Source organism: Lagopus leucura, unplaced genomic scaffold (genome assembly GCF_019238085.1).
Source record: "Lagopus leucura isolate 7727_CA_CO unplaced genomic scaffold, USGS_WTPT01 Super-Scaffold_100024, whole genome shotgun sequence".
NCBI classification, from domain to species: Eukaryota; Metazoa; Chordata; class Aves; order Galliformes; family Phasianidae; genus Lagopus; species Lagopus leucura.
Genome location: NW_024962276.1, coordinates 7,412,280 through 7,439,940, shown reverse-complemented (window position 1 = coordinate 7,439,940; position 27,661 = coordinate 7,412,280). Strand labels below are relative to the sequence as shown.

At 38.1% G+C, this 27,661-nt stretch overlaps 1 protein-coding gene across 6 annotated transcripts in view; it reads right to left on the bottom strand.

The window, feature by feature from the left end:
- The window catches only part of BRIP1 (BRCA1 interacting helicase 1), a 104,028-nt gene that overhangs the window by 21,339 nt on the left and 55,028 nt on the right, over positions 1-27,661 (bottom strand). The gene's annotated exons all lie outside the window — the stretch shown is intronic.

The following is a 27,661-nucleotide window of genomic DNA, read 5'->3' as shown; positions in this document are numbered from 1 at the left end:
AGTAGGACTCTGGTAATAAAGTTACCTATACAAGTAGATAAATATTTAAATGTTGTCCAAGCTCATAAATTCAACAGGCCATGCAGACTCAACTTGCTGTACGCGTGCACAAAAAATTGCATTAGTAACTCTACAGTGAAGTAAAAATAAGCTGCAACGTTAACTGAACATGAACTGATCATTTCTGGATAAAAGAGTTAGACATTAGGATAACGTTTGGGATATCTGCATGGTTTCTAATGATAATTTTTAAAATAAAATGCTTTTAGAGAGCAGTAGTGCCCTTTAATGACAAAGTAGGCACAGGAACTACTCTGTTAAAATACTGCTGTATGTTTCTTCTAAAGGCTTAATGAAGCAGTCAAATGCTTTCCCAAAATGTTACTGCATCACTACAAAAGACATAAGTTAGTATTTCACAAAGATTAAAAATATTTAAGGAAAACAAGATGACCATTTTGTTTAATTTTGTGACAAAATCCTCAAGTAAATTTTTTTTTCTATATAATAAGGAACGTAATTACTGTAAAATTTCCACTTGAGCATGAAGAGCTGGGTCTTGAGGACCTCTGCTGTTCAGACTGTGCACTGTACAACTATGTTCAGATCACCATCTGTACTCTGTAGTAAAAGGATTTCGCCTCTTCAGCATTACTGTAGCTGTGCATGTCACCATCACACTGAAATCTGAGCAATCTCTTCTTCATAGTGTGATAACCTCAGCACTTGTGGGAGGATCTCTCACTTATCCACCATTTATAAAGTCAGACAAACAATTTCCAATCCATATGCCTAAAAACGCACACAGATGATGGAAATGAAATACTTTCCTCTCACCTTTTCAGATAGAGTAGAATAAGAGGAATCTCACAAATTCCTCAGTAAGATACAATCAAGAAGATACAATCTGATCTGGCCTACACTGAGAAAGCAAACTGAAGGTGAAATCTTTAGAGAGTTCCTTCCATAGAGGAATGTTCTCCATCTTCAAGGAATAGCAAATCAAAACATGTAACACTCAAAAGCTTGAACAAAAGCAACATTGCCTGCAGTGTGGACGGGTGACAGAACGGCACGAGCACTGACTGTGACCCAGCCACTTCAATCCATAGATGCAACCAGCCACAAACTCCTCTTATGTACAAGGGAGGAATACTGAAGTTAAGGTTACAAATGCAAGTGAGAAAAAGAATGCATTGTCACTATAGAGGCGCTTTTGGGGGAGCACGAGAAAGGCAAGCATTTCATTTTGCCCCTTGGGTTTTGCACATCTAAGCATTGCGTGTGCAGAGCTCTAGCAGAATCCACTGACTTCCACGTGCTACGTGCATATAAAAGCTGCTGAAATACATTGCAATATCAAGCGGCTAATTAGCATATATTAAGGAATAGGTTTCTTGATTTTTCTGTAAAAGCCAGGCAGTGACGGTGCTCCAGAAGCACTGTCTGCCTTCCAACCATCAGATGGAGGAAGCCCAGCCCAGAGCGCAGGCACTGCGCTGGCTCCGGCCGCCGTGTCCTGCCCTCAACAAGTATTCTCCTTTTAGAGGTACTAAATCTTGGCAACATCCATCGCAGTTCCCACTTAAGCTGAAGTAAGTACATGTACAGAAGGGCTCTGTCAACATATCTGAGTGGAAAGATGTTTGGATTAGCTAAGAAAACCTATTCCAAATCTCAGATAATAAAATGTCCACCTAAATCCTAATTGCAACTTTCATCTTGTGTCTTAGACTTCGCCACCAGCTGATGTGCCGATACAGATCAAGTGTTTAGTTTGATAAATGCGGCTTACCGGGGGCTTGGTATTGCTGACTGACAGAGTAGCTGAATAGGATCCAGGCTTCTAAAGGTGATTATCTGCCTAAAGAAGGAAGAAGATGAGCACAGGACAACCTTGTTTGTCATTTTGCGCACTTAATCAGACAAAGCTCATAATACCAAGAGCTTCTCTATACTATCAAAAATAAAACAAAAGCAGCTTTAAATAAATTGCACTACCATTTTACAGAAGGGAAATCCATATGCATGCACTGAGAATTATCTTTGGTTTGCTATTTTCCAGTACTTGTAACAGGAACACGACATCTTGTTGAAGAGTGTTTCTTTACTTAGAGCACTGAGTTTGGAGCACTGCGCAGTACACATAAAGCAGCATTCCTATTTTATATTGTGTCCAGGCAGAAATTTACTAGATAGCAAGACCTGTCTTGTTAGCTCAGTTTGTTACCTAACACATAGAGATATAACATCCTTCCACAGCAGGTATCAGACTGTCAGGGCTAAAGCACAAATGCCACTTGGTGTGCAGAGATAACACCAGAGCTATTGAGGCACTGCTTTGCCTTTGTGTCACTACATGAAATAGGTAAAGCAAATGTTATGGGACACAGTGGAATATTTCTCACTTATGGGTTTAACTTCACAAAGCATTATTTTTAAAGAAGGCCAGTGAATGCTGTCCCTTTACACCTTAATTTCAGGCCTATTGTTTTATACGAGAAAGAAAAGAACAAATAGTTTTCATGAGTCATTTTGATTTCTCTTCCCTCTCAAAGGGAAAATCTGAGAAGAATTATCTCTGGTTCTGCCTTAGGGTTAATGTAGCATCTACCTCTGTGTCACAAACTTTTGTTATGTTAAACACTGTTCTATTTAATCTGCATTTCTTAACTAACAGCTTGAATTAAATTGATTCAGTGCTGCTACAAATACGAATCAATTATTAAGAGCAGACAATCAGAATATGTCCAAATAAAAAGCTACTCTGCCATTTAAATGAGAAATAAAAATAAAAACAAAACCTCAAGCCTGAAGAAGCAATAATGATGCCTAAGTAACATTGCATTCAGCTTCAAAAACAATGGGGGAAAAGATCTCAGCAGAAATACAGAAAAAAAAAATCAGAAGAACACATTCAGAATTGCCAATATCTTGTTATCATCATTAGTATTTCATCTTAGCAGCAACTGAATCCCTGTTTTGTATTGAGAGGTCTCAGTCTTCACCCCTATCTCCCATATAGCAATTACCAAAGCTGGCTGTGGTCATAAAACAAATTTCCTAAGTAAAGGCCATTTTGCTCAGCCTTCACCAGTGATGTGAGTGCAGCCTTGCAAGGGCCAGCACTGACACTCAAAACGGTGCTTTTTGGTTGTTCAATGGTATCAGAATTAAAAGTATGTTAATTCAATTTTTGAATTTTATTTATTATTGGCAGCATTATTCGTTACTATTAATTTCACAGCTAAAGCTTTTGATTATCAGTCCTGTCGATTCGAGCAATTTCCAAGTGTCTTGTAATCACACCTAATTCTACATGCAGATCATTACAAGGATAAAGCTGTTATACTTGTAATGGTATTTGTCCTGCTTTGAACATTACCAAACTGTTTTATCTAATCCTTTAGGAAATACCATAATGAGGCTCATCTAATGGCTCCTATTAGTTAGGAAGGCAAACTAAAAGATTTAGCTCCTCAGTCTGTCTCTAAATCTTCTAAGTGAAAGATGATTTACAGTTAAGCTATGAAAAATGTGACCGCTCTCAAGTCTGGAAAGTCTCAATCTGATTTCAACAAACTTAAATCACGAGAGAAGATTGCGTCTCGCTAACTATGGATTTGCTTACCTAAGGAACCAGCATCTGGTGAAACATTCATTAAGTTATAAAAGGTTTATAGGCTTGCCCAAGCTTCTACTGGGAAAAAAAATTGTTAGATTTTTAAGGAAAACTCTTGTCTGAAAGGTTATGTTTATAGTTTGCATACGATACCTGAAAAGCTTTTTGGAAGAGGTACAGAAAATATCATATTATAAAAGCAAATAGAATATAAGTAATTATTGTGAGGAAAAAAAAAAAGCAGCATGATCTCAGTAATTTAATACAAATATTAATGGAAACTAGTAGAAAATTGAGGTTATTTTTGCTGTGGTGAAGATAAACACCCATCCTTTTTGAATTACTTGATCTCCAAAGCAACAAAAGAGAACAGTAGTGACATTACAGAAGCCATAAGACGTTTACGAAGGCAACGCAGTATTTTGCTTAGAACTAAAAAGTAAATATTTAACAGGTAATAACTTCAGAGCTTGCAAATGATGAGGTGAGAAGGGGAACGGAGCCTGTGTAATCAAATTAAAATACAGGTTTATTTGCACCAGGCTTTTGAAGGATGCTGCTTGCCTTCTCCATAGGTGGAGCGTATCACACCCCAGTACCAGCTCCACTCCTCTCCCTCAGGCCTGGAGAAGGCTGACACCAAAACATTGCTGGTATCAGCAAATCCAAAACAACCAGCACCTGACTGTGACCAAAGGCACAGCTCGTCACAGCTTGTGACAGCACAGACCTGGGCTTCATTTCAAGCCTCATGGGCCAAAATTCCTATGATACTGCTGTACAACAAATTGTAGATCAGCAGCACAGTATTAGAGAACTGTACAGATTATAACAGTATCCCAATAACAAAACTGTCTTTTCAGAGCCGTGTCCTCTCACTCCTTTCTCTCCCCTAGGCCCTATTGACTTCGCCACCCCAAGCAGATGAAGCAGAGCATAGCAGAATGGTGGAAGGTCCCTCTTCACACTTCTATCCACAAAACAAAGAAATTGATTGTCGAGACCTAACAAATACTTAATGTCAGTATCTGACAAATGGCTTAAGCAAAATATGCAGTTGCAAATAAAATTACTTCTACTTTCATTACATTTCTTGTGAGTCCTCCAGAAATGTAGTAAAAAGTACATACTAGACCTCACAATTAAGGATGAGCTGACAAAGAATTTGGGTTTTGATCAGGAGCTGTGATGACAAATACATGAGGGAGGTAACAGCTGCTGTCAAAAGGTGCCATTATTCCAAGTATCAGCATACTAGTGTTGGCAATTCAGCTCTTGTTCCCAAAAAATAGGCTTCAACTATAAACATTTAAATAAAAGAGCTGTGGGATTACACAAACTACATCTCTGTTAATTTGGTTTTGATCCTAAGAACCATTCCTAATTAGAGTGTCAAAGAGAACTATTTCCTTGCAAAAATATTCTTCTCTCTTAAAAAGAGAGTTCTGTAGATTAAATGGGCATTTTATTACAGGTTTGATGGGCAGACGATAATCACCTCGCTATGTAAGCAAGTCAGCTGTAGCTGAAATAAAGGAGAAGGAAAGGGCTAGGAGGAAAATCAGAATCTCAGAAGAAAAATTTGAAAAGGTTTTGGAACACAGGTGACTGTGCAACCAATACATTTCTCTGTCAAAACAGTGTTTGTAATTGCCACGAGCTCATCGTTCATCACATTCAAATGAAAATTAAAGATTAACATATGTAAGTTTAGTGCCATGAGTTAATACACCTATTTTACATTCCTCCCCAAAAGCATATTCCAACAGAAATCTGGGAAAGAAAATGCTTTCATGAACGGGTTCCAAGGGCTGAGCTTTGTGCCGTGCTGAGTGCTTTTCAGCGAGCAGCAATATAAGCACACCTGCTGGAATGTTATGCTGCAGTTAATGTTTACCTGGGGAATAAGAGTTTGGTTTTCAGAGTTTCTTGGTATGACACCATTGAAAATGTGATTTGAAAAGTTTATTTCATGAGTGCCTTTTCAATGATCTGCACCTGACAGTTGATTTGTTCTGTGCTTTTCTCTGTTGTTCCAGCGTGCTATGCAAAGCTTTTGCTATTAGGCTTGTTATTCATAAAACCTGTGAAAAGTTTGGTGTAACGGCGAGCAAATAAAAGCATCTCAGAGAATATGATCACTTTTGTGGCTGAGGGTGTGACCTACCTTTGGAAGACTGTTGTGCTGTGCTTTGTTACTTCTGCACGTAGATATTGTAACTAAATTCTATATGAAACCTTGATCGTGCATGAAAAAGCCCTTTACGACCTAAAGCTTTATAAAATCCAGCTATTTATGTTCAACACAGCGAGGACAATAACAGTACAATGTGGTGCATGACTAAGGCAGATCAAAACGAACATCTGAAATGCTCCATGAGGGCAGTGAACTGCTTGCTGATTCTAAAGAATACATTGGTTTGCTTTGAACTTCCCTTTGCTGAGAATGAAGAACAGGAAGAAATACAGGGAGAGAGTAAACAATTCATTCCCTAACCATCAGCTCCAGTACTCGAATGCCTGCTTTTCTAACTTGGCATTAGGAAGAACACAAATATTACAGACAACCTTCCCTCCAGATGGCCATGAAAAGGTTTGATTTGCAGCTACACTCACATCACAGCTCTGTCCATCTATCCACGAGACACGTGAAAAAAAAGTTGCAGTTATTATATAAACATTTCTACAGTTAAAAGGAAAAAATGAATGCTTTGCAAAATAGGAAGAAGTAACTCACGTGGCCCGTAGCCAACCAAACCAAACCTTCCAGCAGCATCATCCACAGGGGTGTACGAATCCCCCAGCAGCCTTGGGCTGGGGGGAGCAAAACTGGTGCACTGCTGCCACCTGCAGCCCAGCGAGCTGCTGCCCGAACTCCCAGCTCACGCTCAGCTATTGGAATGATTTCTCCCTGCCGGACTCCTTGAGAAGCTTTGTTATCACTCTGCTAAAGGAAAGGCGCAGTATTACAAGCGGTGCATTTTCAGGGTCTGGTTTGCTGCCAGCAGACTGCAGGCACCTGAGATGCGCGCTGCTCTGCGCCGACGGGGGGATCACAAATCCTTCAATCTCAACACTCTGCATCCATTAACAATGCCCTGGACATCTTGGGGAAGCTCAAATATTGCAAGATCCAAAAGGAAAAATTATGATTGATGGACATCCTGCTGTACTGACACTCAGTGGTCACTGAAAACTATTACAAGTCTTCATGCAGGACTCCAGCATAAAATCAACAAGCTGACGGCCAAGAACAGCTCTGAAAACTGTACACTGAAAACTTTGTGTAACAGATCTAGAGCTCTGAATGGTCAGTTCCGAATGGCCTCAGTTCTGATATGATGGAAGTCATATATATGTATATATATATATATATATATACATATATATATGTGTGTGTGTGTATGACCATGTTTGGGTACACGTGCACATGTTTATATATTTTTAAAAAGGCATACATGTACACCCTAATAGAATGCAGACCCAAGGTAGGAGCACCAAAACATTAAGTGGGAAGCATTCTGCATAACCTTTCAAGTGACATTTTAAGAAGCTATAAAAGAATAACAACATTAAATCAGAGGAGTGTTGAAGAACCTAGAAATAATGCACCAACATGACAGAAAAAACGTTGCAATAGTATCAGGTTTGAAAGTTAGTATATAAAATGTGCCCAGACATCAAATAGTGCAACAGGTGGTATCAGTGCATGGAAAATGAGCATCTCATGAGGGACCCAGAGAATGAGCACGGAGTGCTTCACACCTTTGTCCACGCAACCCATCCTGCTGGGCACACCAGAAACACGGCTGCCACCACAGCCCCCCTGCCTCCCTTCTCCCCAGTGTCACAGCCCTGAGCTCAGCACTGCTCCTCAGCTCTCTTGTCAATCACTATCTACCACATAAAACACGGTGAGCTCCTAATGGCATTATAATTCAATCACAGCAAAAAGAAGAGTGACTGTCATGCTGACAGGCAGTGATTGACATGGCCTGGATTTCTGCTGTCAAAGATTTGCATGTCAATCAGTACGAACCCATTTGGCATCTGTTTACACTGATCATAAGTCATCTGAGAGAAGTATTGTAGCAAAGCTCTGACAGAAATGAAATGAGACCCCCATTCCATGTTCCCAAGCATGCGGACCACAATAGATTCATTTAGAGTTCTCAGCAGCTGAATTAATGCACATTAATGCTGAAAAAGGTCTGAGAACACAAAAGTTTAACAAGAAAAACATCAGGCAATGTTTGCTTATTAAATTCAACGAGGATGCCATGCCCACTCCTGGCACTGTCACATGTTCCTATTGATTTTGCAGCTCTCCATTTTATGAAATAATACATCTCCTCTAAACGTGTGCGTGTGTGAAACTCATCACCTCTGGTAATGTCATCAGTCGTGAGTTACTGCAGGGCTGCATTGAGACTTCTTTCAGGGTTTCTTTTGGCACTTCAGGCGCTCACTTCCACTTTCTGTCTGAAGCATTGCAAGATCGTTAGTTAAATTTGGAATGCAATTGGAGAACAATCAGGCTGACAGAAGGATCTGAGTGCTGGATTCCAGAGAGAAAAATAACTTATCAGGCAGATATCCTTAAATACCTGGCATGGTGCTCGCCGGGAAACCGTGTTGGACGAGTGCCACAAAAACTCACATGAACTCATGCTGTTTTTATTGCAAATTCTTGATCGCATAAAAATGCATGTCTGGTAGTAATCACAGCTGGGCATAATACCATCCTGTAATGCAATTCTGTGCACCCAAAAACTGATAAAAAGCACCTTGCCCCTTTTTTCTTGTGGCTGAGGAGGCTGCAGATTTACCCAAGCGCACTGCCAGAGCAACAAGGCTTTACTCTTCATAAGTGAGATTCGTGTTCTTTACCCTGCCTGCACATGGATGGGTCATATCTGAGCATTCTTTCACACTGATATTCTGATTCAAAACAAATATACAAGAAACCCCATCAAGACTGCTGAATGTCTGTAAAACTCTTCTTTTCTTGTGCAAGTGCTTCCTGTTTCTTCTCACAGAATCTCTTCTAATGACTGAGCTCCTCCAGCTAGCTGCTAGTGCCAGTTCTTCCAGATAAGCCGAATGTGCGACATCCAGTCTCAGTCTAGATGTGTGAAGTGCACTCACATTGTATGCAGCCCTGTTTGGACCATTCACAACAAGGCGGATAACTGTCAGATTTTCCATGTCTCCCAGGGGACACATCCAACCACGCAACCAAATGAGTTATCCAGCAGTACAACAAGGATTTGAAATCTTTTTGATGGGAGAAAAAAAAAAAAAAAACAACCCAAAAACTGGGAGAAAAAAATGCTAGGAAAAGGGCCACATCCGTGTAGCCTTGCTCTGTCCCATCCACACTGCCTTGCCTGTATCAGCTGTACGCATTTCCTGGATGGTCACTTAATGAAGTAATTACCTCATCATTTTTAAGACTAAGTGCTATGTGCCTGGACAAGTTTTGCTTCTGAATATATAATTCCTTTATTCTTTTATTGGCTTTAGCACAATTCAGCGGTGACTCAGTTTATGAAAGAGAGATGCATAGCTTTGGTTTGCATAAGAATTAGCTGACTATCCATTAGTAGCAAGTTTTTCTTCTCTGCACAAAATGTTTTTCCACTCCAGCACATCATTCTTCCATTGTGACCCTCATCAAATAAAGTGATGAATGTAAGCACCTGTAGTTCAGGAGGCATTTGATCACAGCTTTCCTCTGCTTTGAACCCAAGGATTCTTTTTACAATTTAACTGCACTCTCCCAGGGTGGCACAGATGATTTCCCAATCCCCGTTGTCACAACAGACATGCTTAAACCACCCATTGTGTGCACCATCCGTAATGATACCTGTGGTTTTGTACAGCACTCTTTCCTGGTCTGTGAGCTCCTGCCTCTCCTAATCCTCCCTCGATGCATGACGCACAGCTCCAAGGGCCAGAGACCTCGTTACCAACAGTTACCAATTTCTGCCTTTTTACAACACTGAAGGAATCGAACGCACAAAGAAGATACTAGGATCTTTCAAATGAGGGAATCAATATCTCACGTTGTATACACAGATTAAAAGAATCTATTGGCAGCCCTTTAATAAATCTGGAAGCATTAAAACTATGAAATATTACAGTGACCCCAGGTTAAGTACAGGGGAAAATAGATGATGAAATATGCCTAATGATTGCATTGAATGTGTGCAGAAGAGATGCTAGAGGCTGAAATCGCAGAGCCAGGCTGTTCCCCCTGCCCTTAACCTCATCCCATACGATTATTTTCATTGCTGTGATATACCATGAATGCTCAGCCTGTGAAACTAATTAGAGCAAGGAGCCTACCCTAAGTAATACAAAGACTCTACATACTTGCATCCCCACAGTCTGGTTCTACAGCAGTTTCTCCATTTTGTCTTATTTCTCTTACTAAAGCCACCAACTAAGACTCCATTGATTTAAAGAAATCCTTAAAAACAATACATGCTGAATACATATTTGTTGTATTTCAACAAGCATCAAGGCAGTGTCCCTACAATAATAACCATTCCAGAGATTAATATTTTATAGACAAGCTTTACAGTACAGTTAGTATATTAACTGCATTCTTTTTCCAAGCACAAGAGACAAATTAATACACACATTATGCTGACTACCACGCAAAAAAGAAGTAGTTAATTTAATTGGAATATCTGGTAGAATAAAAGTATTAAAAAAATTGCAGACAGCACAGGAATGCTAACAAAACTTTACAATCTGCAGTATATTTATTTCCTTATTGCCCAACTCTGATGGTTTTGTTTTCTTTCTCCCATATAGAGCTTTTACATTTAAGTTGGATCGGAGAGATTGGAAACCGGCTGGAGAAATTCACCGCAAGCAGCCAAGTTCTGAAAACCCATACATATTAAATGCATTTTAGAAAGTGTAGGTGGACCTTTATGAGTGCACGTATACATGTCAGCCCATGGGAAGTGCCTTAAGATGACAAGCAATATCAAAGTTCAGGTACGCACAAAATCCCAGCTCCGGACCAAGCTAGGCACCCATCTGAATCCACTGCACCACTCTTCTGAGAGTTGCCAGAAGCAAATGAGAAAAGGAACACTGGGACAACTACAGTGACTCCAACACACATTCCAGATCATGGATTTCAAGAGGTGCTGCAGTGTTCTCCCTTACTGACATCTTGCCTTCAGTTCTTGAAACAATTAAATCAGCTCTTGTTGAGCTTTCTTCCATGAGCATTCCTAATGGAATCCATTTACACAAACGACACGTGTAACAACCTGTCTTAAGAAGTCTCACAATTTAATTCAGCAACGCATGAAAAGCATCACAGTCTCACGTATTTCAAACACTCCTCGTGCATTGTTGAACTCCTCTTTTTCCTCAATAGAAGCCTTCTTGTGTACAAACAAAGCCATCAGAATTCACCAACCTCACTGTGAGTGCTTTGGAGGGCAGTTCCTGCTGCCTGGCTCAGGCAGGCACACACATGGGCAGGATCAGGGCACAGAAGCTCCTGCAGGAGCACACAGTTGTTCAGGATTTAGTACTGTATGCAATTCCTTATTTTGAATCCATTTGTTCTTGTTACAACAAAGAAGAGAGGCTAACAACAATAAAGGGCTGCCCTTGTCTTTCAACAGCTCTCAGATATTCCTCTTCTGAACATTCTTACTAAATTTAACCTCATATTGTTACCAAATTAGACTCCTCCCAAATCTTTCAACATGTTTTTGATTCCCTGTCATTGGAGAACTCTTCTTTTTCTCTGCTGCTAAACACACAAGAAGAAACTAGCCTAATCTGCAAAGATTAATGCTGCCTGTAGGAAACCTCTCAAGTTCTAAAGGGAGTGCAACATTCGAACAGGCTGCCCAAGGAGCTTACAGAATCTCTTTCACCATAGAATTTTAAGATGACAAGTATCTGGCAAAGATGGTCTAATGACATTTGATCTTGTCTCTGCATAAGGGGCCAAAGTAGAATTTCTTTCTAGTCACATCGTTCATTGATTTTTATGATGGATGGGTTCCTTTCAAGTTCCAGCCTCTGCGCATTGTGCAAATAACATTATTAATTATTATTTATTTCAAACAACTCCAATCACTTGCTCATTCAGTCTGTAAGCTTACAGACATCACAACGCATAAGCAACAGACACTGCATGCCATTCAAACTCTGAACACAACTGAAGTTTATGCACTAGTAAATCTCAGGGCATTTTCTTTTTAAAGAGAAATAAAGTAAGCCAGTAGAACTTTGTCCTGTACCCCTTTAAATGCGGTCTACACATGCTCCTCAGAGACCTACCATTCATGCAGAGACCAATACAGTCCAGGAAGCTGGAAAGACATAGGTTGTTAAAATATAGTTACAGAAACAACGGCATTTATTGAGCTCGCTGATTCTACTAAATGAAGTTTGATTAAATGACTGTGGCCTGTAACTTGGCATTAACCACTGCAATGCAAATCACTTGAAAATGTTTCACTAACAGCAGATAATTTATTATTTATAAATGAAAGTCTGCTCTAAAGCACAATACCTTGATATGGAAAAATGAAACTTCATGTTCAGTTTAATCCAAATTGACCAGCTTAAAGCTGGGATTTTTAAGTTTACTAAAAAATACAAACCTAATCATAATCAAAACGCATATATTTACATATATTTTCAGACAATTAATTATTACATCATGTAAGAAAATAGGGTAATTTAAGATAAACTGAAACATGGATTTTGTTGATGGCTTCTGCACTGCAGTTGACGTTGGTTTAACAAACTCTTAACAGAATTTCAACCAAACAAAAAAACTGTATAGCATATCTAAACCTCCACTCGGAGAACTACTCAATTATTTTCTACGTGTACAATGACACTGCATAATAATACTGAACTCACATACAAAAGGAGTTTAAGATTTTAACTGGGGATTTAGTCTCACTTCATCAGTATTATATTTACATGAGCTCAGCCAAACACAAGTGAAAGTTTTACTGTCAACTTACTTTGCATGTACTGTTATTAATCCACACAAAGTCCATTGAGGTAGTCCCCAGGGCACAATCAGTTTCCAAATACTGTGAAGAGTGTTTAAAATCGAGGCTAAATGGATTTGCCAAGGCATGAATTCTGTCCTACAACAAGTTTAAAATGCTGAACGCAATTGAGAACAATCCGCAGCATCAGCTTTAAAGAAGGAGAGTTATGTGGGATATTGAGCACGAGAACATCGTGCGTCTGTTCGATTCGTACGTGCATATTACATTTGTACACTTATGCATTATATAAATGATATAATGCATTATTATGAATACCATCTTATACAAAGCAGCATAATCCCAAAAGATCCCAAAGGGTGCAGTCTCATCACACTACACGTTGTCTAAGCTTATAGCATGTAATGGGCTTCGAAGGATTTGCCATCCAGACAGAGGAGTCCCATCTGTACTGATGGATATATAGATCCTACCATGCCCCAACTATGGGGCAGTATCATCAGTGGGTGTAATAATGCAAAACATTTGATGCAGATTTCTGCATTGCTACAGTACTTTGTAGCTCTTTATTATCAATTACCAGAGGAGATGCATAGGTGGGAATCTAAGGTTTAAAATATAGGTGAATATGAGCTACTCTTAAAGCAAGTCACATAAAACTGAGCATTTTAGCACCATAAACTTCCCAGTCTATTAGAAATAAAGCATGCTTGTATTTTAAGAGGTTTTCCAAGCGCAAGTGTGATTTACATTGTTCAGACACTTGCAGTTATTATTCATTTCCGTGAAGCAATGCCCAGGAGAATGGCTTTGCATGATTCATCTGAAACTTGTGCCATTTCTGCCTTTTCTGTTTATACCTGTGTAGACGGCAGTTTCGCGGTGCTTCTGAGTTTTTTTTTTCTCTCCAAAAGCCATATTGTCCCTCTGAAATACCCAAACAAACACCTTGTCCTTTATGTTACAAGTATCTGCAATTCATACACAATTCTTCATACGTTCTATCTGTTGGCTCTAAAAAAAATCAAAAAGTAGTCAGGAACTACCAAGGTCATTTCCTCTAGAAGAATTATGTTTTGACTGGATTTTCCAATTTTTACTATGGTAACACATGGCCAATCAGAATAAGAAAGCCCATCTGGTTGCAATTGGTTTCAACTACTATATTTTAGACTGCTGGTAATATTTTGCATATTAAACTAGGACTTAAGATTCATGCTAAATAGTCCTCTACAAAGGAGGAGATTCCTAAGCAGCTTTAACTCAGTAGTGGTATTTTCAAAAACAATTTTAAAGTTTTTTTCTCTACTACGATTAGAATCAGTACAATTGCATTTGCACAGTATCTTAAGTTATAAATATAAATGCACAGAGGAAAACAAAAAACCATCCACAAATACTTCCAACAGAAATACTATATACCTGCAAACGTACATTGCGCTGAGATCAATACTTTTCCCAAGCTTTGATTTAAAGTATTTAGAGGAAATACATTACAATAAAGCATGACTGCTTCTGACATTGAAACTGTGTGACACTGGACCTGCTCAACCAGCTGGGAGTGAAATTTCTCTCTCATCACATCTCCAGAAGACCTCCTGCTAAACAAACACCTGGGTGGGGAACGGAGCTGGTTGAACCAGGACTGCAAGCCTGGGCCTACATCCATTTTTTACTGGCTTGCTGCAATCCACGCCATTGCTTCTTTCTACAAGTCTTCCATTTTACATACTCTCAGAAACTTTTAATACAACTTACCCCTACTTTAAAAACCAAAGCTGCTTTAACAAACAACAAGGAAACAACAATGGCAGCAGCCACTGTATGATCAAATGTTAATTCTTGTTTCTATTTTTTAATGAAGGTAATATTTATCACATCAAAGCTTATGTTCACTTCATGGTGTATTACGGACCTCTATACCTTCTGAAGCAATTAACCAGGCAGTACATGAGATGCTAGGAAAAGAGATTTATGAGATTGTTGTACTTACTAAGCATCAGCTACAACAAGTTGCATACTCACAGAACATGGAAGTCTTTTTAAGATTAGTGTCTGATAGGGGAGTAAATAAACCATACACCAAACAAGAATAATAATCTGAAGTTATTAAACCTACTGTGCTTCAAATCATCTCACCACTGTATACGATGAAAACTTGTGAAAATAAACACCTGATAAATCATTCACGCAGAGACACCATTAAATATCAACTTATACAATGTACACAATCAAATGAAAATTTCAGGACAGATTTATTAGCTTGTGGATGTTCCTAATTATTTGAAAAACTGTAGTCTTGCTCCCAATAGTAATGGCAATCTGTAATAAGACTCTAAATCTCAGGGATAAAAAAAGAAAAGAGTCACTTAGTAAAGAAACGAGGAATAAAAAGAGAGAAAATTAAAGAAGTCTTGTAATATAAACCAAACATATGGTGGGCAAGGGCAGCGCCCCTTGCATCAGCACTGTTACCTCGTCACTACCAACAAGGCTTACTATAAGCATGAACTCTAAGATACAATGCAGAAGGCATAGCAGAAGGAAGGCAGGGGAAGATTTATTGCATTCAATTATTTTTGTTTAAAAGTTTCCTCTGGGGCACAAGCACATAATATATTGTACTTTCCATTACCTGGCGCAAATGTAAAACATACCTGAAAAACACATTTCATGCTTATAACATATTAAAATAACAAGTAAGATGTCATGGCATGAGTTTGATAGATTAACTGCCAGTTACTGATGTTGTACTATATTAGTTAACAGCAAATTAATATCATCAGGCATATTTCCTCTCTTATACCCAAAAAATATTAGTATGGAAACAGTGTTTCCCATAAATTCTTTCCACTAGATTTCAGAATAGGGCTTTTAATCTAATCTGGGACAAGATAAGCAGCAATTTATTCCTTTATTATCAGAAGTACTACCCAATTGAAACTCCTGCCTCTGTTATCTTTTGCAATTTAAGAACTGTTAGGAGACTAAAAACCTACACGGATGTCCCCATGATTTTTTCACTGTGATATTGATTATACTTGACACACACACACTTGTACTTTATGCAGCAGCCCTTAAAAACCATTTCAACAAATTGTACTGAGCCGACAACAACTGTACTTGCAATAAAATGAGACCAGATGCTTTCATCAACGCCTTTCATTTACATTTATGTAGCACTGTAGATTCACCATTACTAAAAATAAAATGAAAATGTACTTATATAGGCTTTATACCCCCAGACTTATTTAAGACGCAAGCCTAATCAGCTGGAATGCACTGTCACATTATTCCCCTTTTTTTGCTGTCCACGTTCTTTTTCCTATTCAAGGAGAGCAAATAAATAAACATGAAACAACTTGACATAAAACTTAGATGTAAACTAAGGTCTAAAGAAGAATCATGTTGAACATCCACTGAAGCTTAGTCTTTTATGCTTAGCATCCCACGTGCTCCAGTGGATGTGCATTTTGATATAACATCAGTGAAATAAGAAATACATTGCTACTTGATTTTCCTGTTTCCACCATCAGAAAAAGTCTGCATGTTAGATATTGCTAATAAACTTCAACTTCCATTCAGATAAGAGTTTGTTAAGCTTCAATCAAGTTCTTCAAAAGTTATCCAAAACTCACCTAGTCACCCTACTGTATTTACTCTGAATTACAAAGCTTTGTCTTCCTCTCTAAAACAATTCCATTTCTCAATTAGCAGAACACTATCTTTCACAGACAAAATTAATAGGTGCAAATGTAAGTTCTCTAACAATTGGTATTAACAGCACTAGATAAGCCAGCCCTTCTAGGTGGGTAACCGTAACTACAAGCAGAGTCGCCTTACGTGACTGGATCAGGAGCAGTAATTCTATTTAAGACAGCCTTGGGACAACAAAGCAAGCCTGTGGCTGTGGCTCCAAGCAGCACTCCTGACCCGTGACTTATACATTAGTTCCTAGCTTAGGCTGCCATACCCAGGCTGCTATTTTGGTTCCTGTCTGGCTCCAGAGCCACTGTCTACAACCCCATTGCTCCCGCCACTTACTCCTGCTTCCTGGGGGCTCCAGGGAAGATCCTGTTTGTCCCACACACTCACAGCTTTTCATCCAGTTACTAATTTTCAGTTGGGAATCATCAAAGTTTCCCCCATCGTCCCAGGTTCTGAAGGTTCATAGCATAGGGTTGATACGATATGGCTGACTTATATTTCGGTAAAACACAAGCAGGACAGAAATTTCGTTGCCCAAATTCATTAGTTATGCATACATCATCTCATTAGCAACAGTCCAAAAATCATGACTCAGGTCTCTGAAAGCCTGAGAATGAGACAAAGTCTACAAGATTGAATTATACATTATACTGTTCTGCTGCCTCAGTCTTTACTGTAAAATCTTGAGGATTAAAAACATCATTTCATCAAAGAAAACTGATGTTCATCCATGCTCACTCAATTCTAGGAACTGAAGCTTCATCAAAGCAACCAACTGCCCAACTGCTCCTTGCACTTTGTCTCCTTAACATCATCTACAGAAATGAAAGTAAAAAAGTACCTTGGCTGTTTAAAAGGAAACAGACAAAAAGACAAACTGGAAGGATGTCATTTAAGTGCTAACATTAATACCATTTTCGTGTAGCATGTCATGCAGCAGCTAGATGACAGATATTCATGCTCCTTCATGGGAGCAGCTAATAAGACACCTTACCCCTCCTTTACAAAACAAGTATTTTCCAGGGTTCTAACATAGATTAAGTTATGACAACATAAACCCAGCAGACTTCAGAGTCATGCTATTGAAAAACACAGCAAAGAAGGAAGATTCAATCTCCATCCAGGTCATTGAGGACAAATGAGCTATATAAGTTGACATACCTAGCTTTTGCCAAAGGAAAAAGAAAATCAATAGCATCTTACGTGACTAGCAATCATCTTTAATCAAACCAAACAAGTGGTTGAGAACTCTCCTGTGATAATATCAGACCTGTTAATGCAGTAAAATATGATGTGCTACAAAACAGATAAATGGTTTCCTTTGAAGGCTCAAGATGGCATTCATTACAAAAATACTGGTAATAAGATGATATGCAGAGAAAATACTTTGGGTATATTCACTTGTTCTGTAAGCCCAAAGCCATAAATAAGTAAACATGAATCTCTATTCAATCCATATTTTCATATTTTACAGATCCAGACCACAAGCAAGGATATATTGAAAGAAACAGATCTGATAATTAAAAAAGAAGCAACAGAAGACCGCAGCTGTTCCTGCTTAAGCACATGGTTTCGGAAAACTTTGTTTGGTTTTGCAACCTGGACTTGAGGCATCTGTCCTGGTTTCCTTCAGCAGAAAAAGAACTTCAATAATGCTGTTCAAGAAAGCTTACCTTTCATTCGTAACATCTCTGTTTCTTTCTTTTAATGAAAGAAATGCATTTGTATAGAATTTAGGGGGAAATAATCTGATACATATAAAACCTAGGTACTGAACTAAAAAGAATTGTTATGAGATTTTGATTTTTTTTTTAGTGCTAAGCAAAAACCGTCAAAAAATGTCAAATTGCATTTAGAATATTTTAAATAAAAACGGACTGTGTCTACTTTATTAAGAATCTATTAAGTGTTCTTAATGTAAAGGGGGGGAAGAAAGAAGTTCTGTGCAAGAATCCTAAAGGACCAAGAATCAGAAAACTAGTGGAATGTGCAGCCCAGTGAAAGGTTCAGTATCTAATGATAACAGCACAGCAGTGATTCAAAAGCAAATAAATCCTGCTAGAATGAAAAATCAATGAGCTTTGAGAAATTCTGACAATGACAAGGTCTCTCTCCGTGTGAGATCAAGTGGAGAAGCCCCATTAACAGAGCAGCCATCTGCTTTTTCCTGCTTCTTATGTACTGTGCAACCATTTACGCTACTTTCTCCTACATCAATACAAAGGCATTTACAATTGAGCAAATAGGTCCAAACCTTGCAAAAAAAAACCATCTCGGGTGACACAGATGGGAGCCAGAGAACAGCCTTTAAAAACAAAAAGCAGAGCATTTGCAAATCACAGGAACAACTTCAGCTGGCTGCACACACGATCTCCGGTGACAGGGAACCAACAAATCCACAAGGCTCCGAGCTCGATGCAGATCCCGTTGAAGAAACCAATTGTTCACACACCCAGAAACCAAACATTTGTGGAAGTTCTTTTGAAAGAGCACCATCTGACACGACAGTGGGGATGGAGTTTAAAGAAGTCAACAGCTTCCTTGTTGAGCAGATAATAGAATTTCTGTGAATGCTGCTAAACAAAACCTCTTTGGAGGTTTATACTGCTTTCCGTCCCTCTTGACTTGCCTCCTGTGACTGCCCACCAGCTCACCGTCTTCCAAGGCACGATGAACCTTTTCACACAGATTGAAGTGCACAACATGGAGTAAGAAATTTTACAAGAGGTTCAGTGTAACAGGAGGGGACTAGATAACAGAAGCTTAAAAGAGAAAGTTAAAAAAAAAATTAAAAATCCCACTGTTGTATACTAAATTGCCTTTGGTTCATTCCTTAAAGGTGACACTCGCAATAAACACCAGCACAACAAGTGGTTTGGATTTGGTGTCTGTTTTATCTGATGGTTGAAGTCTTGCTACAAGAACGTAAACATTCAGGTTTCATTCCTGGTAATTCCTGCTTTTCATGCCTTTCAAAGCAACAAAATATTTGGGAAACCAATTAATAAAAATCTAAAGAAATGCATAATATATGCAATATAATTAAACATCTGCATTTACTCAAACACCCCAATAAAGCCAGGTTCTTAATCCCAGCCAGTCATGTGAATGGTACACTGCGGAGGAAAGTAATGAATGTTTTGGCTACAGCACTAATTCTTTTAAGTGAATAAATATATTTGCTTTAAAAGTAATACAAAACATGCATGTTCCTGTCCACATTCTCGAGAGCTGTCTCTTCTTCCCCATCCTGTATTTAATGTACAAACGTTTCTTCAATTTAGTACTGTTACACAGCTAATTAAGAGGGTACACTAGTTCTTTACCACTAGCATTCAGATCTGTTTCTCTTCAACAAACAATATTCTTCAGAACTGAAAGTATAATGTGAGCAGACTGACTTTACAAGGTTCTCAAGTTTATGACATGAGAAAAACATTTTCTCATACTATAAATTCCAATGATTTATTTTAAACTAATTTTTCTAGCCCCACTGATGAACTTACATGTACAATACTGGCTTACCTTTTAAACAGCAAAAGTAGTAATGCATCAGAAAGAAACAAACCCAACCACCCACCACTGGCTTTGTGACTTACAATAAAAATCCAAACTATAATTCACATAATTGCTGTTTGTATGTTTATTTTTTTTCTTCTGAAACGTCCTAAAATGATGAAATTTGCCATGGTATATAGATATACATCAAGCAAAACAGTGTTTTATGGTGATAAGAGGGATGACAACAGTTTAAGAGATAAAAGTGATAAAAGTGCCTGTTTGCGTCCAGCAGAATGAACTGCAACCTCTCAGTAGGGAGGTTCAAAGTAAAGCTTACTCAAAAAAACCCCAAATTTCTCTGTAAGCTACATATTTCTTACAGCTAAAAAGAATGTACAGTACTATCATGGCTTACTACCATTTCTCAGATGATTTCCAAATGTTTCATTACTCCATAGCATGGGATACAGTTTCTGATCCAGATGCTTAAGAGAACAAATCTAACAAAGAAACTTAATCTGAGCTAGACTTGGCAAATTTTCCAGAAAAGGAGTAGAATGATGTTTTGGAAGCTGCTCAAACAAAAGCCAAAATGGAAATATGCCTCTTTCAACCATACCCTAGGCTGCAGTTAAAAATAAAAGGACACTTATAGTTTCCACAAGTGTGAACTGCAGCTGAGGTTTATGAAATATAAAATGTAGATGTCAGAACTGCCCAAGGAAAGTTGTTTGCTTTTGTGGTTTTTGTTGTTTTTTTGTTTTACTTTTATCTGAAGTTACAACAACCACTTTTTCCACTGCATTAAAAAAAGTAATACATAAATGAAAGGTACAAGAAAAATTCTGTGCAATTAGAAGGAATATACTCATTAGCTTTATATTATTACATCTTTAAAAATAGATCACACGGAAGGATATAAATGGGAGAAAACAGACATAAGTCCACTAAATAATCCGCGTGCTGCTATATGAACTTCAACCTGACCGTTTCAAAGCACTTAATGAGCACAAGCTAAACGTATGCAGAAGTTTTTCCATTTACATATCAGGAAACCATAGGACAGAGAACTCAGAGAAGTTGGGAGTCACGTACGATTTACGTGAATTCAAATGTGCTGAGGTATTGTTTTATCTGATAGTGTTCTTTCCTTCCCTGAAGACAGGCACGGCTAAAAATCTTTGTATAGCCACGCATCTATCTATAAACACCATAAAAATCTTTAAAATCGTGGCCAATTTTTTTTATTATTATTATTTCAAGCCCTTCAGAGAGGAGAAAACCAAATTTATCCTTGGCTCCAATGACTTCAGGCAAAGAATTTGGCCAAGTGTTTGTATTCCATCAAGAGGAAGAAACTATGAACTTAATAAAAATAACCAATACCATATACAAATTACATATGGAAGAATGGTGGTAATTGTCTGTCTTTCTACCCCCTACCTTATATTATTGCTGTATGGTAACAATTTAAGGACTAGAAAAGTTCCCAAGCTAAAATTCCTGCACTGAACAACCCAGACATAGACACTGCAGAAAATATTCCTGCACACTGCACGCCACAGCCTGCATGGGCTGAGGTATTCTATGGAGTTTAATTATGTAAATCTATGTCACACAACTTAATTTTCTTCTAATTTCCCAGAAATGAGGAATGCCTTACAGAACACAGAGGTATCCAACTCAGAAAACATCTGCATCAAATCTAATTCACTCTTTCATTCTACTACAGCCACTTGGCTCTTAAAGTGTGAAAAATGGCTTTCGCTTAGTAAAATTAGTGTCAAACTACTTGAAAGTACCTTAAGAATGAAAGTCAAATTGCAAAATTCTTACCTTGACTGCAGATTTGCGTTTTATGAGAGAACAGAAATTTGCAAAAAGGTGGAGTTCAGCATACAGAACTGGTGAGAAATTTCAGAGCCTCTAGCGAACGAAAGTTCTGTGGCACTCAGAGCTTTAGCAATTTATAATTTAATTATGTAGAAATGTACAGTAAAACTTCAAAAAGGGACTCACGTATAACAATGTGTATGAGATGTTTAGACTCATGTCAACGAATCATGGAGCTTTTAAATTTCTCCTGTGCATGATTGCTATTCTGTTTTGAATTCACACCCATAATGGCCAAGATATTTCCCATACTGATAACAAAGAGGGTTTTTGTTACTGGTGATCGAGGGGTCAGTGGCAGCTGCACTGTGTGACTGACATAATCAGTATAAAATACCAGCTTGTCACAATGGATGTTCATTAGAATATAAAACAACCAGAATGTTGAATCTGTAATTTCAGCAGCTGCTACTGTACACTTCCCATAACTCTGTAAGCATCAGCTATCGGTGCAATAGCTTCCTGCTTTCCCAGATCTAGTTTTGTTGACAAAACTGTTTGTGGTCTTATACCGTAAATCAGATTCCTGAAACGATCCAGCATAAAAACACCCCCACAAAACAATGGTAATATTTTTAATCCAAACCATTCCAGAAATACATTTTCCAGTGCAGCTTCATAAAGAGCTGCCCTAATGCAACAGAGGACTACACTGCTCTCAAAGTCCAGCCTTGGGTTTTAAGAAAAGAAATAAAATATGGCAATTGGCAAAATTAGCAAGAAATATGGCAAAATATGAACTCCAAACTATTCCTTCTCTGCCCATGCTTTTTTTCTCATACCACTTTCACAGCAGCCCCACAGACTGGTGTGCATCCAAGCAGGCCCATTGTCAGTTACTTGGGTCCATTTGGACAAGGTGAGAAGGGCACAAGATTATGGGTGCAAGAGTACATCCAAAGAGCAATTGTCTGTCAGCACCAATGATTGAAGATTATCCTCAGGAAAAGCATGTTGTGTGGGATGCTGTGAAATCATCCTGCAGCCCTGAAAGAGGCATACACAACTTCATGCCTCTAACCCAGACAACAAAGAAAAATGGGAAAGAAAACGTATCACTGCATTTACTGATATCTCGTTATTTACCCTCATAAAGACTCCTTACACACATGAAGACATTTACAGAAGCTGAAGAAATGGTACTTCTGGAGTGTAAGTCAACTTGGCTGACCACCATAAATTGTACCATGATAAAACCTGGAAGAAGAAATGGACTTGGTGACCTAAGAAGTTGGTTCTGTCCCTGTGCTTTGTAAGCCCCCTTCTGCAGCCATCCTTATCTGATTAGAAGTTACTCAAGAGTTCTCTCTTCTTGCCAGCATGGCAAGATGGTAACATTCATCTGTCAGCTGTTAAGTATCTGGTACTGTAATTCATGGGGCGGAGGAAAATTTAAGTCTTCGAAGACAACAAAAGCACAAACAACTGTAAGGTGGCACTCAGCGCCTGACATGTTTCTCACTAATGAGGATTTAGTTTCACTTAAATATAGCCCTCAAAGAACTCAGTAAACAATAATATAATCAGTCCTTGATACATAGAGCTTTCAGGCTTATCAAAGAATAATGCAAGCATGGATACGATAGTAAATACAAGGAAGACTTTGCAATGACAACATGGCATACACATGTATCTATAAAGACATTTGATAAGACATCATTTACCCTTATTTCCAGAGCCATAAACCCATTTCTTCTTCTTTAATAAGGTACGTCCAACAGCTTTAACAATATTCACAAAAAGGCTGCAAGCATTCTTTAAATGAGAAGGTAGGAGTATCCTGCAAGTACTTTTTTCAATGCGTTCCATAAAATTCAAGCTTTAGTGCCATATGAAAACAGCAAAGACAACAGAGAGAAGACAGAAGCAGCAGAAATGAATGCATTTTTGGTAAAATGAAAATAAAAAAATGCGGCGGATCCAAGGTTTCTTTCAGCCATATGCCCAAGAGCGAACAACAGAGCAGTAAAAAAGAAATTGGTGTCTGCATTAAAAACTTCCATTTTCATTTTTTGGAAGATATCTGTCCCTCATAAATATTCAGTAATGATCCATTAAACATGAGACGTTTAAAAAATAACTTCTGACTAACCTGCCCCATTTATTTTAGCTCTGTTTGCAGCAACCATCACACTGAAATGGTGCCAGCTGACATCAGCAACTATTCATGACTAGCCAAATACAGTTAAGACTCCAAAATATTTAATGTAAGTAATGTTGGATGAGTGGTATCCTCCTGACTCTCAGAGATACCTTTTTCGTTGCTCAAATGTAATAAATAATTGCCAGCTAGGAATGCTTTTCTTCAGAAATACTCACTGCATTTAGGTTAGATTGTCAACAACAGGCTAAGAAAGCATAAGCTGTTGTAATTGTTTTCATGATGCTTTTTCGACAACAAATCTTGCATCTGCAATCTGACTACTCACAATTTCTAAACCAGATTATAAAGCTAAACCCACACAAACCCTTAATGGATCAGGGTTTTATTTCCAGCGCTGCAAAAACTTCAGTTGTGGCCAAGTCTTATCAGCTATGGTGGCAGACAGATTACAGAAGATGTGCCACGGATAAGTACGAAGCACCACCAGCTTAAACCAATTACACACTTAGCACAAAGTTGTCAAACTACAGACAAATGCCAAATCCTAACATTTAATTTCTATAATGCTTATGAATCTTAAGGAGAATTACACTGAAAAGAGAGCCTGTAATAAACGCAACGACTGGGAGAACATGAGGTGGAAGGAGCAGCATTGGGAAATGGAAGCTTTTAATGGTGTATAAGGGAACCATGCTCACTGAAGAATTACCATTAAAGAATCGACACCATTTTTGTTTTACTGTAACTCAACAGTTCAAGCCTACCCGCATATATTCATTGGCTGACATACCTACTAACATACCTTATACCTTAGGCCAGCTGACAGTACTTTCTTACGCAGTATGAAACAGCGTAAGCAAAAACTATCCATAGCTGTCCTAATTACTCCTTACAGGCAGGAAAACGTGTGATAAAATGCATGCTTTGTGATTCACTTCCTCTGGTTTACTTGCTTCAGTGCTGCTAACCTGTAGCTTCTGATGGTCTTCCACAGAACTCTGGATTAAAAAAATCTAGACAATCACTGTACCATTTAAGGCGCATAATTAGCAATTATTTCATGCACACTTCACAATAATAATCTGTTACATACTAAGGGGAAAGAAACATTAATGAGCTACTTCTGGTGCCGCTCTGTGTACTGTGTTTGCATAATAATGAGGTCCAATCTGCTGGAAAACACATAAAGGACAAATTAATAAGGTCGTCATTTTTGTCTAATGATGCTTAATACAGTTTTAGCAATCTGCTCAAGACAAAAGACGGTCACTCAGACATAGCCGATTATGCATTCGCGTGGCAGATGAAATCTTTATTAAACAGAATGATGAATCTGATTAACATGCGATAACAAATATACAGTCTGCGAAAATGACCGCGCCACCTCCTGCAAGCATCCCTCACGTCGACTATTAAGGCTTTACTCAGATTGAGGTCAGACTGGTATTCCCGATAGGCGCATTAAGATAAAAGTTTGCCAAATGTGGTAACATGATGAGCAAAACAATATCCTGTTATATAAAAGCTACTGCCTCAACAGCTGACTGTCTAATCAGTGATAGCAACAACTCCTTAATAAGTTTAAAAACTTAATCGTCAAAGTTTCCTTCACCTTTTCACATAGAGAAGAATTATATTAACTCGGCTCCCTCTTAAAGCATCCTGCTTCTGAAGTGCTGTCATCTACCAAGTTGTTCTAGTTGCACAAAGACCACAAACATGAATACACAATTATTTAGAGTCATCTAAGGAACATAAATAACAGTATGAACTTATATGCCACTGATGTCACATAAAGCCTGAATAACCTAATGGAGGTTTCTAGGTCAGCAGCTAGCATGTGATGTAATTGAATTTGCAGAAACATAACAGCAAATCTAAAAATCTTATTTTCAGCATAAATGTGTAATTTATATATAAGAAAGTAGGTTCTCAAAAAAAGATTTACCAAAATTTAATTTGATAATCACACCTGCAATTTAATTCATGAAAATACAGCATTACATCTAGTGGGTTACCAACCCTAGAAGTAAATCACAGATATCAAACCCAGTGATTCTACATTAAGCTTGTTTTGCTACATGATTTCTACTAAAGGAATAATTCCCCATCTTCCAGAGCTAACTGTACTTGATTTACAGAGAGCACATGACAGAAAGTCCTTTAAGATGACTTACGATACCTCGTGACAACAAACATGATTTAACATAGGGTAGGCAGCACTACAGACTACAACGTTAATTTCACTACCAATATATTGCTCAATAACAGCAGGATCTGGTATTCAACGATACACAACTGGGAGCTAAAACTGACTCGATCACACTTCTTCACTTTAATGCATGTGTGTTTGTTCTGGCATATGGCAGCATATAACAAATCATAATTTTATACTCCCTTTACTCGTTCTACGTCTTCATTTACATTCACATACTCCCAATTAAGGAAAAACAGCCACTTGATTTAAAGCAAGGAGATGATAGAATTAAAGCTGTATTTACCTCTAACATCATTCATTGCCAGCCCATTCCACCTTTCTAAATAGGGAACATTACTTTTACCAAAGAGAAAAAAAGAAGAGTGGCTTCTCCACAACTCTCACATTCAAGTCATCTGCCATATAAATCTAGTCATGGCACATACAGTTTGCAACAGATCCAAAGGAGAGATGTCAGTTCTGACAATTGTTTTACGGGTCTATTGAAGATAATGGGATCTTTTTTTCCCTCGAGTCTCTTTGAAACAAAGACATGCATTAAGAGATTAGATATGTTTCTACTGAAAGCCACCAGCTTGCAGAATGACTCCCTAAAGCCAGATGTGGTCTTTTTTAGCTTGTGTTGCTCTTCCCTAGCCTAGGAGCTTACCAAGATTTCTTTCCACTGGACGGAAACAGAACGTAAGAAAAGAGAAAGAGACATATTCAGGAAACATAACAATTAACCACATCTTTCTAGGAAAAGAAACAGAAGAAGTTAGGAGCTGCAGGTAGGCAAAGAGCACAACACTTGTTTATGTTAGACCAGCAAAAGCACATACTTGTAAACCCAATACCAGCTGATTACACATTTGTACCTGCTGCATCTGGTAAGAAGGGAGCCCCGTCCCCCTTCAATTGCCTACACAGAGAGCTGCATGAATGAAACTGCTGACATGGTTCAGTTTGCACAGCTAGTATTGAAAAACATCAAAGTGGAATTAAATTTGATTCTCTATCACAAATTAAATTCAATTATCTTTCTACCCATAGTATAAATGGAGGAAAATTCAGGAGATAGGTATCCTGAGGTTATTTGCAAAGTTCATTCACGATGAATCCTGTTCTTTACTTTAAAGCAAAGCATTATTAAATGTACAATAAAGCATACATACCTTTCTCATCTAGATTTCAAAGAGTTCTATTGACTTTGCTAACAGTGTTTGCTAACCTTACTAGAAACACAATATGTATAATTTTTGTCCTGTTGACTCCTTTAGACCTTATCCATGTTAATTATTCAGGGTCTGATTAATATTTTTGTGTCTGATGCTTTGCTCTGATTTTCCCTTCATGAAAGACATGGATAGCTGCTGCCTCTTTTCCTATCCCTCTTCATAAAGCATAATACCACAGACATTGCATCAAACTAGATGTAAATAATGAAAAATGTATTAAGGTATCTGAATACAGTTTTTAATATAGAAAATAATTTCAAATCTCTGTAGTAGAAATCACATCAATAATATATAATTAATCTAGGTAAAATTTTCATTCTATCTGTAAAAGAAATTATATTTTAATATTTACAGTCACTCAGTAACCATTCTAATGTACAAAAT